This window comes from Cannabis sativa, chromosome X, assembly GCF_029168945.1.
Source record: "Cannabis sativa cultivar Pink pepper isolate KNU-18-1 chromosome X, ASM2916894v1, whole genome shotgun sequence".
In the NCBI taxonomy this organism is placed as follows: domain Eukaryota; kingdom Viridiplantae; phylum Streptophyta; class Magnoliopsida; order Rosales; family Cannabaceae; genus Cannabis; species Cannabis sativa.
Window position 1 is genome coordinate 83,429,900 of NC_083610.1, and position 11,157 is coordinate 83,441,056.

Below are 11,157 nucleotides of genomic sequence, written 5' to 3' on the forward strand. Positions count from 1 at the left end.
AAATTCAAGAAATGAAAAAGATTCCCTATGCATCAGCTGTTGGGAGTCTAATGTATCGTCAGGTCTGTATGCGTCCAAATATCACATACATTGTTAGGATGTTAGCAGATATTTAAGCAACCCTGGTATGGACCATTGGATAGCAACCAAGAGGGTTATGAGGTATCTTCAGAAAAAAAAAAGATTACATGCTCACACACAGGAAGTCAGATCATTTGGAGGTCGTAGGGTATTCTGATTCTGATTTTGCTGAATGCCAAGATAGCAGAAGGTTTACATCAGGCTACATTTTCCTGTTAGCTGGAGGAACTATATCTTGGAAAAGTGTCAAACATACACTTATAGCTTCTTCCACTATGGCAGCAGAATTCGTAGCATGTTATGAGGCTTCAAATCAGGGAATACGGCTAAGAAACTTTGTCACTAGGCTGTGTATTTTGGAGAATGTAGAAAGACCACTCAAGATATTTTGTGAGAATGAATCAACATTGTTGTATTCCAATAACAATAGGAGCTCATCCAAGTCAAAGCATATTGACATAAAGTTTCTAGTTGTGAAAAAAAGGGTGCAGAGTGGACAGATATCCATAGACCACATTGGGACAAACTCCATGATAACGGATCTGCTCACAAAAGGATTACACCCAAGGTCTTTCATGGGCAAACTGCTCATATGAGTGTAGTATTGCTTGAGGATATCATGATTTAGTGGGAGTTTGTATTTTTTTTGCTTTATGTTTGTTTAAGACATTTATGTATTTGGTTATTTTCTGATCAAAAATAACCAAATACATAAATGTCTTAAACAAACATATAATGAGTTTGGTTAAATACATAAATGTCCATAAGTATTACTATTTTAGTTAAAATATAAGCAATACTTGCATTGTTTGGTTAAATACTTTGGGATCAAAAATGAGTTTTGTCTTACTTTGGTCTATGGGCTAAACTCTATCATTGAGAGAAAGGAATTATGGCAGGATCTTGCTTCTCTTCCTTTCCCCGTTAAGCCTTAGGTCATAATGGTGATTTCAATATTTTATTTATGTGGGGGTCGACTTGGTGGCTGACCTGTTTCGTCCATTAAGCTTGAGGATTTTTGCAATTGGTTATCTCTTGGTTTAGTTGATGAATTGAAGAATTCTAGCTCTATCTTTACTTGGAATAACAAGCATGATAACAGAAGAATTTATTCTAGAATCGATCGAGTTTTTAAGAACGAAGATTGGCTTGATTTGGATCCCTCTACTGAAGCTTTTTATCAATGGGATCTTCTTTTAGACCATTGCTTGTGTAATGCTAGAAGTTTGCAGATTGGGAATTTGGAGTTTAGGCCTTTTAAATTCGTCAATATATGGACAGAGCATCAAGATTTTAAATAGATTGTGTTGGACAATTGGCAACAGCCTGCTTGCTGTACTGGGTTATTTCAAATTTTGGAAAATCTAAACAGAGTGAGAAAAGTTCTTGGGGAATTTAATAAAACATTGATAAGGGATGTCCAATAAGCTTATACTTCAATTAAGGCTCGCTTTGATCAACTCCAGCTTCAAATTCAACATAATATTCAATCTGCAAAGTTATTTAAAGAAGAGAAAGAGATAAAGGCAACCTTGAATTCTTATTCTAAAATAATGGAAAGCTATTTGAGACAAAAAAAAAACAAGATTAATTGGTTGCAGTTTGGGGTTGAAAACACAATATTTTTTCATGCTAGTATTAAACAACGCAAGGAATCCAATTGTATAGCCTCTTTTGTTGACCAACATGGTAATTTGGTAGATTCATATGATGAGGTGGTCTCCCATTACTTAAACTATTTTAAAGGTTTTATTGTAGATTCATATGATGAGGTGGTCTCCCATTACTTAAACTATTTTAAAGGTTTTATTGTAGATTCATATGATGAGGTGGTCTCCCATTACTTAAACTATTTTAAAGGTTTTATGGGTAGTCCAAGTTCGTCCACGAGAGGTATCAAAAAGGATTATTTTCTCATGGGTACTACTCTAAATATTGAACAACAAATGCATTTGATCAAGCCTTTCACTAGTTCTAATGTTAAGAGAGCTCTGTTTAGTATTCCTAATTTAAAAAGTCCTGGCCCTAATGGATTTGGCTCAAAAAATTTCAAGACTCTTTGGACTGATATTGGTGAGGAGATCTCAAAAGTTGTGTTATTTTTCTTTGAAATAAGGATTAATATTCCTTCTCAACTAAATAACACTCTACTTATTTAATCCCCAAGAATGAGAAGCCCTTTAAAGTTGTTGATTATAGGCCAATTGCTTGTTGCAATACTTTGTACAAATGTATCTCTAAGATGATGTGCAACAAAATGGATGTTGTGTTGCCTTTTCTCATAAACATGAATCAAGGTGCCTTTATCAAGAAAAGATCCATTACCCACAATGCGCTCATTCTATAGGATTTGCTTTGTGGTTACAATAGGAAAGGAATTTCTCCAAGATGTCTCATGAAGATTGATTTTACCAAGGCTTATGACACTATAGACTGGGATTTTTTAGAAGATCGAGCTCCTGAAATGTTAATTGGATCATGACTTGCTTAAGGGGGTCTACCTACTCTTTAGTTCTTAATGGTCATGTGCAAGGAAGATTTCAAGAAATAAGGGATTAAGAGTTGCTTAAGGGGGTCTACCTACTCCTTCGTTCTCAATGGTCGTGTGGAAGGAAGACTTCAATGAAAAAGAGATTAAGACAAAGGGATCCCATCTCTCTTTTGTTTTTTGTGTTGGTAATGGAATATATTACTCGATTATTACTCTTTATTGCTGGTGCTTTAGATTTCAGGTATCATCCAATGTGTAAATCCTTAAAGATTTCCAGTCTTTGCTTTATTGATAATTTGATCTTATTTTGTAAGGGGATAGATAAAGTCATTTGGATCATCCAAGAAGCTTTTGCTACCTTTAGTAGCTGTTTAGGCCTTCACGCTAACCCGAACAAGTCATACATCTACTTTGGTGGAATTGATGAAGCGAGTAAATTGGCTATTCGGGATCTAGTCCCTTATGAAGAGGGTCATTTTCCTCTCAAGTATCTCAGTGTGACAATAAGACCAAAACTTAATGAAAAATAGTGGACTGTAAAAGCTTCATATTTGGGCAATTAGGCATCTGTCTTTTGCAGGTAGAGTGCAATTGATTTATTTAGTATTGTTGGGCATTCATTGTTATTGGATGAATATCTTTATGTTGCCGCAAAAAGTAGTCAGGGATGTTGATAAACTCTACAGAGACTTTTTGTGGGGTGCGAAAGGTAATACTAGTAAAATGCATCTACCTTCTTGGGATCTTGTCTGCAAGCCTAAGAACTATAGAGGATTGGGTTTTCAGAAAGGATCCAAGTAGACAAGGCTTCGATTGCTCATTTCATTTGGGCTATTACTACGAAACAAGATGTCATGTGGGTTAAATGGATCAATGTCATATACTTAAAATGCTAAGATTTTTGTGTGGTTGTTTAGAATGCTGATGTGAGTTGGTACTAGTGCAAACTTCTTAATCTTAGGAATATTTTTACTCGAGAGACAATTATGGATGCTGGAAAAGGGGGAAGATTTCGGGTCAGTAAGCTTTACAATTCTTTTCTTACTCCTCATGCTAAAGTTGATAATCACAAAATAATTTGGTGTGGACTATCCGTACCAAAGCATAGATTTATTTTTTGGTAAGCCTCTCATAATAACTTATTAACAAGAGATCACTTGTTGGCAAGGTATCGCCATTAATTCTACTAGCTACCCAATTTCTAAGGTTGCTGAAGGCTGTTATAATCATCTTTTCTTTGATTGTTCTTTTTCTAAACAACTCATGCATGTTATTCATTCTTGGCTTGGTAATGCCATTTGGCCGGTATCTTACTCGTTTTGGCTTTTATGGTTGAATGGTCACCGAGATCGCAGTCTTCCTCGAATTGGCTTGTTGTGGTTGTTTGTGCAACTACAGTTTATTTTATTTGATGGAATCGAAATACTTGTATTTTTGAGCAAAAGTTTTTTTATGATTTCTTATGTGAATAATTTGATTAGATGTGCTCTTAAAGTAAGATTATTACTTGTTAATAGTAGGAATCTCTCTAAGATAGACCAACAAATTTTTTATTTTATTTGTAACATGTAAGTAAGTCTGTCTTTTGTTATTTTATGGATGTTAGCCTTTGTAACATTTGTTCTATTTTGATTAATAAAAAAAAAATCAATCAGTCAATATAATATTTTTCGTGTATAATAAAAAAAAAGTATATTAAAACTGAGGGGTTATTTGCGGTAAAACTCCCTTATATTTTGATTTTTTTACACTTAACCCTTTATATTTACTTTACTTTGAAAATTTGAGGTGTCAACTGAATATTACTGTTAAATACTTACTGAATTATTATTGTATTGATTTCGAAATTTTACTTTCACGTATACACAACACAGGTGAACACATTGGTCATCTCATTGGTATTTAACGGTAATATTTAATTAACACCTCAAATTTATAAAGAAAAATAAACATAAGAGAATTTAGATTAAGAGTAAACATAAGAGAATTTCGTCAATTATTCTAAAATTGAGCACAAGATATGATATGAAGCTTATGTATTCAAATTATTAATAAGGGTCTTCAATGAACAACTTTTATCAAAGCAAAATATATTTGGAGGAGTAATTTGCGGCAAAACCCCCTTAACTATCAATTTACTTGCAAAAAACCATCCAACCTCATATTTTGGTGGGAAAACCCTCCAAAGTACTATTCTGTTTACATTTTAAGATGTCGTCTGTCCAGCTCATAATTTTGCCCACGTGGCAATGACAAGTCACTAAAAAATTATCCTATGTGGCCATATTTTACAAAATAAAAATAAAACTTTAAGAGTAATTTGCGGCAAAACCTCTCAACTATCAATTTACTTGCAAAAAACCATCTAAAAAACTTTAAGGTTGGATGGTTTTTTGCAAGTAAATTGATAGTTGAGGGAGTTTTGCCGCAAATTACTCTTAAATTTTTTGTTTTTATTTTAATTTTTATTTTGTAAAATATGGCCACGTAGGATAATTTTTTATTGACCTGTCATTGCCACGTGGGCAAAATTAAGACTTAACGAGGCTGAATAGACGACACCTTAAAAATGTAAACGAAACAGTACTTTGGAGGGTTTTCCCACCAAAATATGAGGTTGGATGGTTTTTTGCAAGTAAATTGATAGTTGAGGGGGTTTTGCCGCAAATTACTCTATTTGGAGCGTAAAAACGTCTGTGTTCGAGGAATTTTGCTCTTTTTTTCAAATTTTAGGTCGTTGGGTTACATAGTATGGCCTTGTAAGATAATATATATGTTTCAACAAACTAAATGCCCAGACCCAGATCTAGTAATGGGTCCCCTACTTTTTATCTAAACTTACCAAGTACAAACCAGGTTCAAGACATCAGATCTCTAAATTTATTATGGAAATTTAAGTGCATCTTTGACATCATAACTAAAAAACTATTTTTTATTTTTAAAAACAGAAAATTGTTTTTTGAAAACAATTTGGCTTGTTTGGCTTTGTTTTTTGAAAACAGTTTTCAGAAAACAAAGTTACAAAAAATAAGAATTTTGAAAACAACAAAATGTTGTTTTCTGTTTTAAAAACCAATTCACTTTTAGTCAATATTGTTTTTAAAAAACACTAACCAAACATGACTTGTTTTTAAAACTTCAAAAACTATTTTTTGTTCTCATTTCTAAAAACAATTTTTTGAAAACAAAAAATAAAAAACAATACCTAACATGCTCTAAATTACTAAGATGTATATATTATTATTAGTAATTAATATTCCTAAAATCGACATTGGTGACCTGGCAGCGTAAGTGGTCTTCTACTGGTCGGGTCCATCGTCTCGGGAGGAGTTAACACTCAAAGTTTGACTTGGGTGTTATTAGATGGAGAATTGCTAAATAGCACTATTGGTACTTAACACCCTCTTTAATATTACATCGCTATTGGTGTAATTAAATAGCAGGTCTCGTATAATTTAAGAAAATAAACTTTAGGGAATATCGCTAACAGATCATGGGATAACACCTATAAAAGGTCAATAGAATGCTAAATGCTTTATTAGGGCATCTCCAATAGAGAAACTCAAATATAGTGTTAAATTAACACCAAAAAACTACTATTTTAACACTAATTTTTTTTTTCAATTCCAACTACAACACCAAAAAATTACACCAAATATTATATTAATAAAAATACTAATTATAAAAATAATAAAAATTACACCAAAATTTTTTTAATATGCGGTCCAAACCGCACCGCACTGCACATTATAAAAATACTAATTTTTTTATTTAGTTCGGTCTAATATGTGAATGTCCAACTCAAAGCCCACTAATTATTGTATTATTGAAATTTAATTTTTTTTATATTTATTTTCAAGCCTTATGGTATTTTTGGCAAGTGTTGCTCAAGCTTTGTTGTATTTGTGATAGTTTAATTATTGGTGATAGTCCAAACTGCAAAAATTGCACCGCATCGCACCATTATTAGCGGGGGTAAATACCATTTTGGACCCTGTGTTTTGTTAAATGACAAAATGGACCCTGTATTTTTTAAAATAGTAAAAATAGGACCCCTGAGGTTAATTTTTGACAACTTTTTTTTAATACAACCAACTTGAAGACAATCCTTAATACAAACAGATACAAAAAATGTAAACATTTTTGTCATAGCACTTTTAGATCGGATTATAATTAAACTTTATTTTGATAAAAAAATCAATTCAGGGTCCTATTTGTACTATTTTAGAAAATACAGGGTCCATTTTGTCATTTAACAAAACACAGGGTCCAATTGGTAACTTTTGTAAAACAGAGGGTCCAAAATAGTATTTACCCTATTTGCGGTGTGGTTTTTGTAATTTTTTAGTTTCGCAGTGCGGGTGTAATTTGGAAAATTGGAAAAACTGCATGTGTGGATTGATTTTAAAAAAATGTCAAAGACCGCAATACCTGCCCCGCGAACACTCCTAAATTATTTTTTTAACACACTTAAAAATATAAAAATACAAACAAATACATTTATAAAAGTTTTGATTAATATTTATTTATAATTATTTAGTTTTTTAAATATTATATGATTATTGAAAAATTTAAAAAAAAAACACAAAAAGAAAAAATAATAATTTAGTGTTATCTATAATGCCTACCTAAATATAGTGGGATATTGTAGACAAACTAAAAAATGATTATACAATTGCTGGTTGGACTTGATTTTGGTGTGATATTACACTGTAATTGAGGTTTTGCAGCCCATTGGAGGTGGCCTTAGATGATATTATCACCAAATTTCAAGAAGTGTTGACGATGATCTCTCTTCAAACAAAAAACAACATTATATTCCTGTGATATTGTTGTTAGAATATTTTATATTTAATAATTAACCAACTGACTGATTTTAATTAGTTTAATATATCAAAGTTAATATTTCAATAATTGATTAAATGTTTTATTTTATACTCAACATTTAATTTTGTTTCAAATTTTATTTCGTCATTAATTATCATAATATTTTGACAGTTAATTGTAACAGAAATTTAGGGCGCGTTTGGAAAGCCACCTGAGAATTGGAATTGGATGTAATTAGAGGTAATTACACAGTTTAACGTGTTTGTGTGGCCACGTAATTACATAGTAACTGTGTAATTAGAGGTAATTGGGAGGTCTCAATTACTCTCTCTAATTCTCATACCCCCATGAGAATTGGGTGTAATTACACTGTGTAATTACATACCAAAAATAAATTCAAATTATTTTAATTAATTAATATGATATTTTAATTAATTGATATGATATTTTAATTATTTTTAATATATGGACTTTCCCTTTTTCTATCAATCATCAAAAAACATGGTTAGATTGTATTAGCATGTTGTGTACTTCACAACTTTATTGGCAAGTGGGATTGGGATGATGAATTTTTCGAAGAGGACATGGAAAATGAAATAGCTAGGAAATTGTGAAAGTTTGAACAATATTGATTTTGATTCAGATTCAGATGAAGAACTTGGTGACGGGCCAACAGATGATGACAAGCAATATATGTTTAATTTTAGAGATATAATAGCTCAAAATATATGGAACGCAAGATCAATTAGATAGTCTTAAAAAAATTATTTTAAATATTTGCTACTAAATTGTTATAGTTTTGACTTTATTTTATGAAGAGGTTATTATTTATTTATATATTATTAATTGATGAAATTTATTTTTAAATATTATAATATTAATTTAATGTGTAATTACTAACTATCATGCCAAACATGATATTAGGAATTCACATGTAATTACCACTTGACATCCAAACACACCTTGTATTTTAAAATACAATGTAATTACTATACAGTGTAATTACTACCCTAGTAATTATACTACATAGTAATTACACAGTTGTTTCCAAACAGATCTTAATAAAAAGTCTCACTTATATAAAATATAAGTATTGGTCCATATGCTCACTACTCATTTATTTTCTATCAACTCACTTTAATCAAGCAGCCCATCACAACATCAGTAATGTATTAAGTGAAAATTAAAATATGAGTTATTGAAAACATTTTTACTTAAATATAATATTTTTACAGACCTGATAGGCTCTCCTGATCAATACGGCGACTTGCCTGGAACAGTTGTTGATTATCGCTTGCTGGGCTCTCATGATCTTCATTTCTCGATCTCGCTATTCTTTGAACTGGCGTCTTTGTTCGGCAAAGGCAAAGTTTATGGCTGCTCTAGTATCTTGTTGATCATGATGAAGAGTATTATTATGGCCTTGTATTTTCCCTAGAGCATCTCGCAAGTTCTGTAGCTTGGCATCATCACCGAGTGGCCTTTGAGAAATGGTAACATATGGGATTTCAGTACCGGGTGTAGTTTGCTCAGCTCAAGTACTGGTAGTTCTAGTTTCTTGCACGCCCGGAGTGAACACAGGTAGGGGTTGTCACTGCTTGACCTACAGTTTGTGGGCTTGTTGGTGGCTAAGGATTAATCAGGGCGGGGTCCGTCCTGGCTGAATTTCTTGGGTTTGCAGGCGTCTGCACGTTTGGATCCGTAGCCATTGGATTGGTTGTATTAATTTGATTTCCCCTCTGTGTTTGCACAACTATCATTTGTCCCGAAAAACACTTAAAACAAAGACTTGTGTTTATTTGCTCTCAATAAAAGTACTAAGATGTTGATCTCGCTTTTAGCCAACGATAATGAGTCAAATTAAAACGATTGAGAATAATTAAATAACAAAATATAAATAATCTAAAGTAAAGAAAATACTAGAATTTATAAAGATTCGGCCCCTTCTGGATGGTAAGAGCCTACTCTCCTTTTTTTTTTTGTATTGACTTGTGAGAAGATGAACAAGAATGTCTTGTTCTCTCTCTAAAGCTTTTACAATGATCTCTGAATAATTTACTCTTAGATCAACGTTTCTCTCTTGAGTATTTTCTCTCAATAAAATTCGTGTCGCTGAATAGTGAGATAAGACCACTATTTATAGGGATTAATTACATGAAATTGATTTCCCTTACTCAATAAGAAATAAAATGGAAAACTAGTTTATTTTCTATAATTACAATAAGGAAAGTAGGAAAATTAGGTTGATTGTCTTTCTTCTTTGAAGACACGAATCTATCCTATGAATTTAAGAATTATGTCGTGACTTGTAAGTTTGAGGACATACAAGAAATATCTTTAAAATTGATAACTCACATTTCCTGGTCAGTGCATGCGAGCCACCTGCTTTATAGAAGCTAGTCGGCTGTCTATGCATACTCTGCTCGGATGTCACAACTCCTGTTTGTGAGCTTAAGTATTTTAATCCTTCCTGTACAACTTACTAAGAATAGAATTATTTGCCCAAATTATAAAATGTACTTCACGTGTCACCTAAATGGATACTACATCATTCAATAGAAATTTAAATTATAATTTCTAATCAAATGAACATCTAACAAAATTTACTTATTATGACCATTAATTAATAATCTTTCAATAAAAATTAAGCCATAACAACCTTATATATTATATACAGATTTTTTTAAAGCGTGATTTAGATCACACTATGATAAACATCGATGCAGGGAAATTTTCAGTCAATAAGTTAATTATCTAGTTAAAGATATACCGTCATAATATGAGTCATTATATAAACAAAACGACTTAGGCTAAGTTATCTCAAAAATTTAGACAAAACAACTTAAAACAACCTTCACCATGTAATTTGACAAGATAATATGTACAGTTTTATCAAAATATGTTTTTGTTATATTTTTTTTGCTTATATATGTTATCCCTAGGTGGACTGCATGCATGCCTTCCAACGAATAGGACACGAATAATACAATCTCTAATAGTAATAGTATCAAATTAAAATAATAATTAAAAAAGGAATATAACTGCAAAATATACTTGGATTGGAACTTGTCCCTAGAAAAGAGTAGAGGTTGAACTTGGAAATTGGTCCCAACAAAAATAAAATAAAGAAGATAACTCCTAAATTTTAAAAGAAGAAACAAAAGTTTTTGTGAAGGTGACATCAATAATAGCTTTAAGCGTTGTGTCATTTTGTATAAAGAATATTTCTGGCATACATCTATATATTTATGTATACTAAGTTAATGTTAGTGTATAATTAATTTTTTTTAATAAAGTTTAATTAAATAATTAATGTTAAGTGCAATGTATATTCAATTTTTTTTAATTGAGTAATATATTTTTATTTTAGTGTAATGTTAAATATGGTATATAAATCATTAATGGATGAAACTGAAAAAAATAAACCTTTTATTCAGTTCTCTTCTTCTTTGGGCTTTGCCTATATTGCTTGTTTTATTAATATAAATCTTGAATTTTGTCTCCGAACTGATCATTCACTCAAACATATAATATATGCTTTTAATTAATTAGAATTAGACTCATTAAATAATGATATCTATCCTTCTATTCTTTCTTCATCATCTATATATTTTAATCTGATGTGATTGTGAACCTTCATCTTAATTAGTCAAATAGTCAACCTTTATTCAACTTTCTAATTCCACGTGTCATCCTCTCCTTTCTTTAACATTTAAAGATTTACAGCAAACCAACTCAACTGTACCAGACACCGTGAT